Genomic DNA, 12,201 nt, shown 5'->3' on the forward strand with positions numbered 1-12,201 from the left:
AGGGAACACTCTTGCACTGCTGGTGGGAATGTGAAGTGGTACAGCCACTATGGAGAACAGTATGGAGGTTCCTTAAAAAACTACAAATAGAACTACCATACGACCCAGCAATCCCACTACTGGGCATATACCCTGAGAAAACCATAATTCAAAAAGAGTCATGTATCAAAATGTTCATTGCAGCTCTATTCACAATAGCCAGGATATGGAAGCAACCTAAGCGCCCATCATCGGATGAATGGATAAAGAAGATGTGGCACATATATACAATGGAATATTACTCAGCCATAAAAAGAAACAAAATTGAGCTATTTGTAATGAGGTAGATGGACCTAGAGTCTGTCATACAGAGTGAAGTAAGTCAGAAAGAGAAAGACAAATACCGTATGCTAACACATATATATGGAATTTAAGAAAAAAAAATGTCATGAAGAACCTAGGGGTAAGACAGGAAAAAAGACACAGACCTACTAGAGAATGGACTTGAGGATATGGGGAGGGGGAAGGGTGAGCTGTGACAAAGCGCGAGAGAGGCATGGACATATATACACTACCAAACGTAAGGTAGATAGCTAGTGGGAAGCAGCCGCATAGCACAGGGAGATCAGCTCGGTGCTTTGTGACTGCCTGGAGGGGTGGGATAGGGAGGGTGGGAGGGAGGGAGACGCAAGAGGGAAGAGATATGGGAATATACGTATATGTATAACTGATTCACTTTGTTATAAAGCAGAAACTAACACACAATTGTAAAGCAATTATACCCCAATAAAGATGTTAAAAAAAAGTGTTATACAATTAAACTGTTCTAATACAAAAAAAAAATGATAGATGAAGCAAGTCTTAAGGTGGAAATGCAGAATCCAAGGAAACTCTCCCTTCATCACTTGCCACGAATAGCACCCACCTCCACATTTACACGTACACTTGGGGTCACAGGTCATCAAAGGTGTTTGGAAGCATGGAAAACTAGATGCCACAGGGTCAGAATTTTAACACCAGCCCTTTCTTGGAGCAGCCCATGTCTTGATTTGAAGTAATAGACTAATGGGCTTCAAAACTTTCTTCAACTTTAAAGTTTTTTTCTAGAGTCTTCACTCTCAAATGTTTTGGAGCATCCTAGATTCACTCAGTAAGTGCTCAACAAAGATTTTGGTTGTTAATTCAGGGCTTTGAGACGAAAAGTTTTATCCTTTAGCAAACAGAACTGTTTGCTGTTTGTTCCAGAACCAAGCTGAGATTTACTTTGCTTTCCGCAGTTGCTCTTCATTTCTGCTTTCCCTGTTTGTACATATGCCTTCACTTTATATTCCTGCCTCTCTCTCTGGACGTCTGAGAAACCCTGGTCCCTGCCAATGCGCACACCCATGCTGACGGATCCATGGAATGGTACCAAAATCCACTCCTCCATATTTTGACTCACTGCAGAGAGGAGGCATACTGCCAACTTTGTAGCTTCCTGTGTTCGAAGAGTGACAGGAAAGCAAGATGAAGGAGTAAGAAAAGAAATAGAAGTGTGGTTACAGCTGGTTAAAGTGTGGTTCCCAGCACAGTGAGAGGAGAAACACAAACAAATGACCTGGCTGATTTCACCATAAACACGCACATCTCCTTCACGTATTCCCAGATTTTTACATCTACTGATGTCTTGCCTGGTGTATTCAGATGATGCACCATATGGACAGAGGCAATGTTTTCCTTAATCCTTAGTGTAGTGTACAGCCTGAACTATCAAAGTTCCACCACCAACACTAACAATAAAAAGAAATGGTATTGCCACTGCAAAACAGTGATTCGCTTTCAGTATGGAAGCTGCTAAGGGCAAGACTCCTGTGTACGTTATGTACTGTTCTCAGAGCTCAGCGGGCAGTGACTAAATGGCAAAACGAGGGAGCCCATCTTCTTTCACTGATATCATACATCTCAGCCCTTAATGATGACCTAAGTTCCCTGTGCTTCCGAGGGCTGGTGCTTCGGAACGGCTTTGCAAAGGTATTTTAAAAGATTTAATTGCAGGAAACAAGCAGGGTTTTGAAGTTCAGAAATCACGTTTTATTAGCTAATATTCTGGGGCCCCAAAGAAACAACGGTCCACCAGTTGATATTCTAGAAAGAAAAGAACTCTCTGTTAGGTTCAGTCAATGGGAGAGTCCCTCACTCCTGTCTCCATAAACCTGAGCTCTAACTTGCATGGATTTTCAGTTACATCTCCACTGAATTTGTCAAATGGCAGCCCTTTCCACTCTGGTTTGGCATGCAGAGTCCCTTGGTTTTCTTTCAAGGAAATTTTCAGGAGTCCCAGAGTAGTGATTCTGACATCCTACCATTGCAAGAAATGCTTAAGAAATATATAAAATCTCTACCAATGCGAATTAATTGCCTTTTTGAGAAATTTGCAATATTATCTGGATATATCTAGAAAAAAAACCTTGAGTTCATGTTTAAGAAATAAGACGAACAACCCAAGAATACTGATGTTAGTTGCATTTTAGGAATTTTGCAGCATGTCTGGGATATCAGTAGATAACTGTAAGATGTTACAGACTAGAGCTGAGAACCAGTCCTTAATGATGACAAAATCTCCCAATAGAATTACTGGTAGTAAGGGTTGATGCAGAGAAAAAGAAAAATGGAATAAGTAGCTATTTCTTTTTCCAAATAAACAACATTGTTTACTCATAGAACTTTCTTGTTTACCTCATTAAATTTTAAGACTGTTGGATAAAGTCAGTGTCTTATGTTATCAGTCTTTGAGAATGAAATTTACAGCATTCATAGCTGTTATTTCATAATAAAAACATTTATTATTGCTATGCCCTTTGATCTAAATAGGGCCATGGGCTGCTAAACCGTTATTTTTAGAAATAGAGAGGAATTAAAAGATGACACCCAGGCACAAAGGAAAGGAAAGGTCCATAATCTATGCGAGAATAAAAGCACTCTGAAGAAATGTTCGAGAAAAGATGAGCTGTTTTGTATACGCCTGACCCTGCCCTTGAAACTAAAGGAGGCTGCCTGACATATTGCCTCCACCTCACAGCTCCTTTGATTACAGCCCAATTCTGTAGACCTTTATTTCCTCAGAGGAAATTAGCAACAAGCTCTATCTCATATGCATTTGCACTCTCACATTTAGAATGTTTCTGCCTTGAATTTACATTTAAGAGTACTAAAAACCATTGATTTCTAATTAGAATGGTGAGCTGCATTTCTAAAAAATGTAAAACTCAATAACATGAATGTCATTCATATCCCTTATTCCAATGGGCACTATTTAAAAAAAAAAGCCCATTTAGAGAGGACTTCCCATTTCTAAAAGTATGGCAGGCTGAATTTTCTGTTTACCTTTGAAAGCTCCCAAAATGAATGAAAAGAATCATTTTTAAAGCATAGCTTTTTTTTTAAACATCTTTATTGGAGTATAATTGCTTTACAATGGTGTGTTAGTTTCTGCTTTATAACGAAGTGAATAATTTATACATATACATATATCCCCATATCTCCTCCCTCTTGTGTCTCCCTCAGCCATCTTGGAAGTCTTGAGGAAAAAAGGAACCCCAGATGAACTGAATCCCCAAAATGAAGTAAAAGCCAGACCCCAGAGAGGTAAGGTAGCATCAAAGCCTCGATTGTCTTGAGGGTATTGGCCAAACCTTGTGACCTTGACTCTCTTTTTGGATGGATTGTCAGGGCATAGCAGGTAAGAGATAAGAGTCAAGGTCTGCAAAGAAAAAATTTAATAGAGTCCTAAACAAAGCTGAGATTCCAAAGTGGAAGAGTAAATAATAAACAATCCTCATCCCAGGAAAGGAGAGTAAGGGAACTTAAAAGACAGTGCCTGCCATAACTTGACACGCGGTATGAGAAAAAATAAATCTCCCTGAGAATTCATCATCACAAGTCAATCCTTATGGACACTATGGAGTTTGTGACCCACATTTATGTTTTCTGTATGTATTGAAAAACCACAAGCATAGAAAATAATTAAATATGCATCCAGGTTGGTAGTAAGCTTGGACAGCTTCTCTAGAGGAATTCAACATCAAGTTGGAGCTCTGATAGTTCTCACAGATAATTCTAAGGAAAACAAGGCAATCACAGTAAAAAAAGATCACCACACACAAGAAAAAGCACACCAAGAATGAGAGATGGCAGAATCATCTACAAACTTCTCAGATACGGAACACATAATATTCTTACTATAAAAGAATTATGTTTAATATTATCTAAGAAATAAAAGATTCAGAAGCATGGAAAACAAGGTATTTTAAAAAACAAATCAATGTTTAAAAGAATCCATTGGATTAAATTTTTTAAATGAAATTTAAAACTCAGTAAGAGAAATTAGCAAATTCAACACAGCTGAAGAGAGAGAATGAATAAACTTAAAGATAAATCTGAAGTAATCAAACCAGAGAGAAAATTATTAAAAGTAGAAAAATGTTGAAAAGATATAGAGAAGATAGGCTGAGAAGGTTTGGAGTACATCTAAATGGAGTTTCAGAGGGACCTAATGAATAAAATTGGGATAAGGAACTATTCAAAAAAATAATGACTAATACTCTCAACAATTTTTGGAAGATACTGAGCTCATATCCAAAAAGCTCAATGATTTCCAAGCAGACTAAATAAAAAGAGATTCACACCTTGTCATACTGAAAGTAAAATTATATAACAATAAAAATAAAGACCAGGGCTTCCCTGGTGGCGCAGTGGTTGAGAGTCCGCTTGCCGATGCAGGGGACACAGGTTCATGCCCCGGTCCGGGAGGATCCCACATGCCGCGGAGCGGCTGGGCCCGTGAGCCATGGCCGCTGAGCCTGCGCATCCGGAGCCTGTGCTCCGCAACGGGAGAGGCCACAACAGCGAGAGGCCCGCGTACCGCAAAAAAAATAAAATAATAAAAAATAATAAAAAATAAAGACCAGATATTTAAAGGAAGTAGAGGAAAAAAAGAATATCATTTATAAAGGAACAATTATACTGATGACTGACTTCTCAGCACAGCAATAGATACCAGAAGATATAATGCAATACATTGAGACAAAACAACTATCACTCTAGAATTTCACATGCAGTACAACTAACCTTCAAGAAGAAAGACAAGAGCATTTTAGAAAAGTAAAATCTGTAAGTATTCATCATATACATGCTATCCCTAACTGAAACTCTAACGGATATGTTTCAGGAAGGAAGAAAATTAGTCCATATGGAAGGTCTAAAATACAAGATAGGATTCTGAGCAAAGATATTAGTAAATATATGATAAAGACAAACATTGATATACAGAACAGCTTATTGGTGACTATTAAGAAATATAGAAATAATAAGTGGAAAAGAACAGTATGTAAGTTGAGAGGGTGGTGATGAAACCTAAGACATTCAAAGGTTTTTGTACCATTTGAGATGAGAGTAAGGTTATTATTAATTTTAAACTATGCTAATTAAGCATGTTAAAATATCTACAGTAGCCACTAAAAAAAAAAAGCACAGAGAGTAAACATCAAAAGTAAGTACAGAGATAAAGTTCAAAAGGAAGCAAGATATTAGGGAAAAATGTTAAATAAATCAAGACGTAAATTGAACAAGAAAAGGTAAAATAAAATTCCAAAGAAATAACCTAGCCAGTACTTTTTTAAGATTATTAGAGTAGGCATACACACGATCGTTATATAAATACACACACACACACACACACACACACACACACATTCTAACAGCTGGGGATGCAAAAGGATTAGTTATGTCAAATACTAACTGAAAATATCACAAAGAGAATAGATTTTAAGGTGGAAAAAGTATGAGCAGAGATAAATAAGGTCTCTTCCTAATGATGAAAAGTTTAACTTACCAGTCAGTTATAACAATTTTAGACTTATGTGAAACATACTAATGTATCTTGAATTACATACATTGAAAATTTACAGGTACATAAGGAGAAACTGAAAAATTCACAGGATATTGGAATCCTTTAATACCATCTCTCATAAATTGTTAGTTCCAGTAAACAATAAATACCGGGAAGGAGATGAAGGTTTGGGCAGCATAAACTCGATTTAAATGGACATATATAATGTAGAACACTGCGCCAAACAACTTCAGAATATACCATCCTTTTAAGAACACATGAGCTATTTTTGAAAATCATCCACATAAGAGGCCATAAAATGGGACATCCCTGGTGGCACAGTGGTTAAGAATCCGCCTGCCAATGCAGGGGACACGGGTTCAAGCCCTGGTCCGGGAAGATCCCACATGCCGCAGAGCAACTAAGCCCGTGCACCACAACTGCTAAGCCTGTGCTCTAGAGCCTGCAAGCCACAACTACTGAAGCCCATGTGCCTAGAGCCCATGCTCCGCAACAAGAGAAGCCACCGCAATGAGAAGCCTGTGCACCACAACGAAGAGTAGCCCCCGCTCGCCACAACTAGAGAAAAGCCTGCGGGCAGCAACAAGACCCAACGCAGCCAAGAATAATTTTTTTAAATAAATAATTAATTTAAAAAATGCTTTAAAAAAAGAGGCCATAAAATACATCTCAATATATTTCAAAAGTTGGTATCATATAGATCATATTCTATAACATAAATTAAGTTAAAAATCAAAAACAAAAAGATGTCTAGAACAAGAACTGTATTTGGAAATAAAACACATGCTTCTGAAAAACACATGGATCAAAGAAGAAATCATGATGGAAAATTTTAAATACATTGCTGAATAATAATTAAAGTACACACACACACACACACACACACACACACACACACACACACAATGGAATACTCCTCAGCCATAGAAAAGAATGAAATTTTGCCATTTGCAACAACATGGATGGACTTGGAGGGCATCATGCTTAGTGGAATGTCAGACAGAGAAAGATAAATACTGTATGATATCACTTATATGTGAAATCTAAAAAATAAAACAAACTAGTGAATATAACAAAAGAGAAGCAGACTCACGGATATAGAGAACAAGCTAGTGGTTACCAGTGGGGAGGGGAAGGGGGGAGGTGCAATACAGGGGTAGGGGATAAAGAGGTACAAATTTTTATGTATAAAATAAGCTACAAAGATATTGTACAAAACAGGGTATACGCCAAGATTTTATAATAACTATAAATGGAGTCTAACTTTTAAAAATTGTGAATCACTATATTGTATGAAACTTTCATAACAGTACTGCTGGGAAGGTAAACTGGTATAGTCATTTCAGTAAATGATTTGTTATACCTTGTGAAGCTGGACATGTGCATGCCTTAAAGCCAGCAATTCTATTCCTTAATATAGACCCAAAGAACCTTCTGTACACATGCTCCAAAATACTGGTTCGAAAATGTCCACAGACCCATCGTTTGATGGAAACAACCTAACATAAATTAACAACAGAAAACCAAAAATTGTGTTATAGTCATTCAATAGTATATGTTTGCATAAATAAATAATACAGCAGCTGCCTGCATGGGTGAATATTAAAAGCAATACTGACGAAACAAAAGCAAATTAGAAAAATATTGTATAATTCTATTTATATAAAATCCAAAACCAAGCAAAACTAAAAGAAATGTATTGCCTATGTTTACATATATGTGTGGAGGTGTAAAGAAACCCAATGGTATTAATAAATACAAAAATCAGCAGTGTTACCTCTGAAAGAAGTATGAGTTCTGAGATGTGATAAGTAGAGAGGGCTTCTAAGGAACTGATACTATATTATTATTATTTTTGCCTATTGTAGTTTTTTTTAACATCTTTATTGGAGTATAATTGCTTTACAATGCTGTGTTAGTTTCTGCTGTATAACAAAGTGAATCAGCTATATGTATACATGTATCCCCATATCCCCTCCTTCTTGCATCTCCCTCCCACCCTCCCTATCCCACCCCTCTAGGTGGTCACACAGCACGAGCTGATCTCCCTGTGCGATGCAGCTGCTTCCCATTAGCTACCTATTTTACATTTGGTAGTGTATATATGTCCATGCCACTCTCTCACTTCGTCCCAGCTTACCCTTCCCCCTCCCCAGATCCTCAAGTCCATTCTCTATGTCTGCGTCTTTATTCCAAGCTAGGTAATGATACACAGTTTTTTATCTCCTTATTATTCTTTAAGCTGTATATATATGTGTGTGGGGGTGTATACATATATCCATATACATTATGCATGTATGTCTATATATTACATTCTTTTTATATCTGATCTATTTCAACAGTCAAAAAAAATATTTCACCAATAATAACACATCACAAAAAAAGCCAACTCTTCTGTTTTTCAGGTACCTAACAAAATTTGACCTAAGATAAATACTTAGTGGAGGTGTGGTCTTTCCGATTTAAAAAAATGATAATTATGTGATCTCCACAAGCCCCGGGCTGTTTCCTGTCATGGAACAAATAGTACTAAATAAATGTTTGTTTAATTGAACTAAATTTAAATGTGTATAATACAAGGGGCAAATGTGTGCCATCAGCTATTTTGAATTGTCCATCTCAGCCTTTCTTTGTAACAGAGCTCCAATTTTCACTGTATACTTATCCCTCAACCACACAATCTATATGCTACTGGAGAAAGTGACCCCACTCTTAGCAGCCAAGGTGGACTCTGATTGGCTTAAGTTATTTAGTACCTTCCAATTCTTGACAACAGTGTTTGGTTCAAAACAGTTAACAAAATATGAGCCAATGAGAGACAAGAAATGAGATACAACAAAATATTTATGAGAGGTTCGGGGTGTGTGTGTGTGTGTGTGTGTGTGTGTGTGTGTGTGTGTGTGATTTGGGTGGGGGGTGAGGGATCCTCCTAGGTCTTCTGAAAGATACTCAGAGAGGCACTCGCTGTGTTTACTGAACATATGAACAAGACTGGCAACCCATCCCTGCCCTGAGAAGCTGCTAGAGCCACCTATGTGGCATCTGAGGAGCTAGCCTTAAATGAAGCCCCAAGTAGGTCAGGGCCAGCCATTCTGGTAATATGGTTGACTAGGTAACCTAGAGCACTTGCTACAGAACACTTAGAAATGCCAAATAAAATACAACAAACGTCCTTTTAAGTGTATGGCTGAGCCCAAAAAAAAGTAAGGGAAATCTCTCAGCAAGGCCAGTTGATGAGAGTAGAGTCACCTTCCCCAGCATATGTAGGCTGCATAGGTGAGAAATGAAAGTCCAAATGAAAAATAAAGTGGGAACTGAAGACCTGAGCAGGAAGGGTAGACTGGACAAGGGGCAGAGATTGGTTGCCACTTTCTATAACCAAGAAGCTTGCATTTTATAGCCCATGTGGGGACAGGAGATGGTGGCTTAGGTCTGCAAAAAGTCAGGGAGCTGCAACTGGGACCATATGTAAAGTTTAAGGCCTAACCCTCAGAAAAATGGTGGATTAAACATATATATGTCCTCATCCCCTGTAAAAAAAAAAAAATACACACACACACTCACACACACATACCAACAGCACAGGGTGATATACTGGTGAATGAAGGTTTATACAGGGTTTGTAAAAGTTTCCTCCGAGAATATATACTCACAAATGTGCTCTCACATAGATTTGGAGTCTGCATCTTTCCTACACCATGATAGAGGAACCTACAACCTGAAAATTTAACATACAATATTCCTGCCAGTAATTCTCCTGAGATTCATGCCTCCCGCCTCCACCCTAATGCTTAACCCAGGAGGCATGAGATTCCAACAAATAAACTCCTAAGAAAAATAAGTTCACCACCCAAAATTACCAAATAACCCCCCCAAAATTCATCATGTAAAAGTCAACAGATATATAGAAACAGATGTCTGAAAATAGATTTCAGATAATAGGACTACAAGATATAGAATAAAAATTTAGTATATTTTAAATTATTGAGGACATAAAAAGAGAAATTAAAAATATCTTAAAATTATGAGCACTATCACAAAGCCAGGGAGATTTGAAAAATGACCACCTGGAATTTCCAGGAGTAAAATAATTGAAATATAAAACCCAAAAGACAGATTAACAGCTAAATAAGACCTAGATGAAGACAAAATCAGTGAACTAAAATACAGAGATAATAAAATTATTAATAAAGCAGGACTAAAAAAAAGTATAAAATATGAAAGTCATGAAAGATAGAATATGAAGGACAACATTTATTCAAGTTCCAAAAGAGCTATATATTTAAGATGTGGGCAGACAATATAGAGACCAATGGGAAGAGAGAGAAACAAGATATTTGGTGATTTTTAAAAGATGCTTGATCAAACCTTGCCTGAAGCCCTTTCCATTCCTCAGCTTTTATATTGTTAGCCTATACATTATTTAAATTATTTAATCCCATTTATGTTGAGCATTTTGTTCTTTGCAAGCTAAGTTTTCCTAGCTGATATTGGAAGTAAGAAAATAAAGATTAGACTAAGGAAGTTTTTTTAAAAAGTACCTGACCATTAAGCATCTGGAAAAATAGACTCAGACAAATCCAGCTAAAAGTTAACAGGGAACAACACTTCTATATTGCAGCTGTAAAGTATCATAACGATCACCTCTTCGGGTGACTACTGCTTTTTTACTAAGATGCCTTGGTTTCTAAAATCATTAACTATCAAAAACTTTGTTTGTTAGAAATTATATCAGTAAAAATGAAACATCCCACCCTTGCCTAGAGGATTTAAGCCACTCTGACACAGAGGCAGCCTCAATTTCCAACCCAAGTGCAGAGCTTCTAATAAGGGGTTTCTGGATACAATATTCCACATTTATCTTAACTTTGTAGTTCCCAAGGAAACAGGACTTTAGATCCACTTCACAGTCCAGAGTTGATGTTAAACCCTTCGCATACAGCCCAGCTTTTCTCTGAGCCTATCCAAACACTGCTTTATTTAAATTTAACCTAAACTCCATTATCCTTCAAAATCCTGGGCTTCCCTGGTGGCGCAGTGGTTAAGAATCTGCCTGCCAATGCAGGGGACACGGGTTCGAGTCCTGGTCCGGAAAGATCCCACATGCCGCAGAGCAGCTGGGCCCCTGCGCCACAACTACTGAGCCTGTGCTCTAGAGCCCGCGAGCCACAGCTACTGAAGCCCATGCGCCTGGAGCCCATGCTCTGCAGCGGAGAGGCCACCACAGTGAGAAGCCCACACACCGCAACGAAGAGTAGCCCCCGCTCACTGCAACTAGAGAAAGCCCGTGCGCAGCAACAAAGACCCAAGGCAGCCAAAAATAAATAAATAAATTTATTTTTAAAAATCCTATAATAACCTCTGTCTTTTCCTTTATTTGGTGAGATGCCCCACAGTTCCCCTGGCATGCAGTCTCCCTCACTGCAATGGTGCAATAGAACTGACTTTGCTGAATAAAAGGTCATTTCTGGTGATCTTAGGCTGATTAAGCTAGGGCAGGAGACAGGGTGAAGCAAACCAAATAAACCAAAATATAAAATTTTATTTTTAGCATTTGCCTAAAGATAGTCATATAGAGAGGAATGGAAAAGAGAGGAACAGAAAAGGTAAATGCTGGTTAGAATCATTTGGTTGGACTGAAACTAGAGAGGGTTTTCACTGATGATAGCTTCTTGGAGAAGGCCAGCCTTGAAGAGAGAGAGAGAAAGAAGTTGCTTCATGTTCCATTAAGAACATGGAACTAGTGGCAGAAGTGCTTAAAGAAAAAAAGTCCCTTTGCTTCTCTTTGCAGCTGCACATACCCTTCCAGACCGGGACACTTCCTTGTTCCATGCGGGCGGCCCACGGGGCTCCCAGGAAATTGAGTGCAGCCTAAAACAAGTGCCAAAGCACACTCTGGGATCCAGCTGCCTCCCAGGTCTAGGGCTGAGCTCCTGGGCTGTATTTTCATCAGTGAACTGGCAGTCATAAATGTCAAGCCCTGATCAGCATAATCCCCTTAGCTCTTCCAGCTTAGTTCATGGCAAGGAAAGGTGGCATCAAGAAGATTTCCTATTTTGGAAAAAAAAAAAAATTGCTGAACTTGGGCTGGCATAATATTAGCAGTGCTAACATTCTATATGGCTTTTATCTCCAGTAAGTTCGAGATTACTTAAGCATTTGTGGGAATCAGATTTCTTTGTAATCAAGACAAAGCACAACATTTTGGTACCTTCTCTGATTGCTAAGGATGGCTGTTTTTCAGGTGGAGGAACTAAGGAGAACATATCTGGTGTAATGCTGCAGTAAAAATAAATTAAAAAGTGAAGCATCATGAAGATGTAGCTCTCTGGTAG

General features: G+C 38.2%; 1 protein-coding gene across 1 annotated transcript in view; it reads right to left on the reverse strand.

Annotated features, from left to right (window-relative positions):
* Positions 1 to 12,201, reverse strand: part of HS6ST3 (heparan sulfate 6-O-sulfotransferase 3) — a 652,782-nt gene that overhangs the window by 172,702 nt on the left and 467,879 nt on the right. The gene's annotated exons all lie outside the window — the stretch shown is intronic.

The sequence above is a fragment of the Monodon monoceros genome, unplaced genomic scaffold (assembly GCF_005190385.1).
Source record: "Monodon monoceros isolate NGI ecotype Baffin Bay Population unplaced genomic scaffold, NGI_Narwhal_1 Super_Scaffold_8, whole genome shotgun sequence".
Lineage (NCBI taxonomy): Eukaryota > Metazoa > Chordata > Mammalia > Artiodactyla > Monodontidae > Monodon > Monodon monoceros.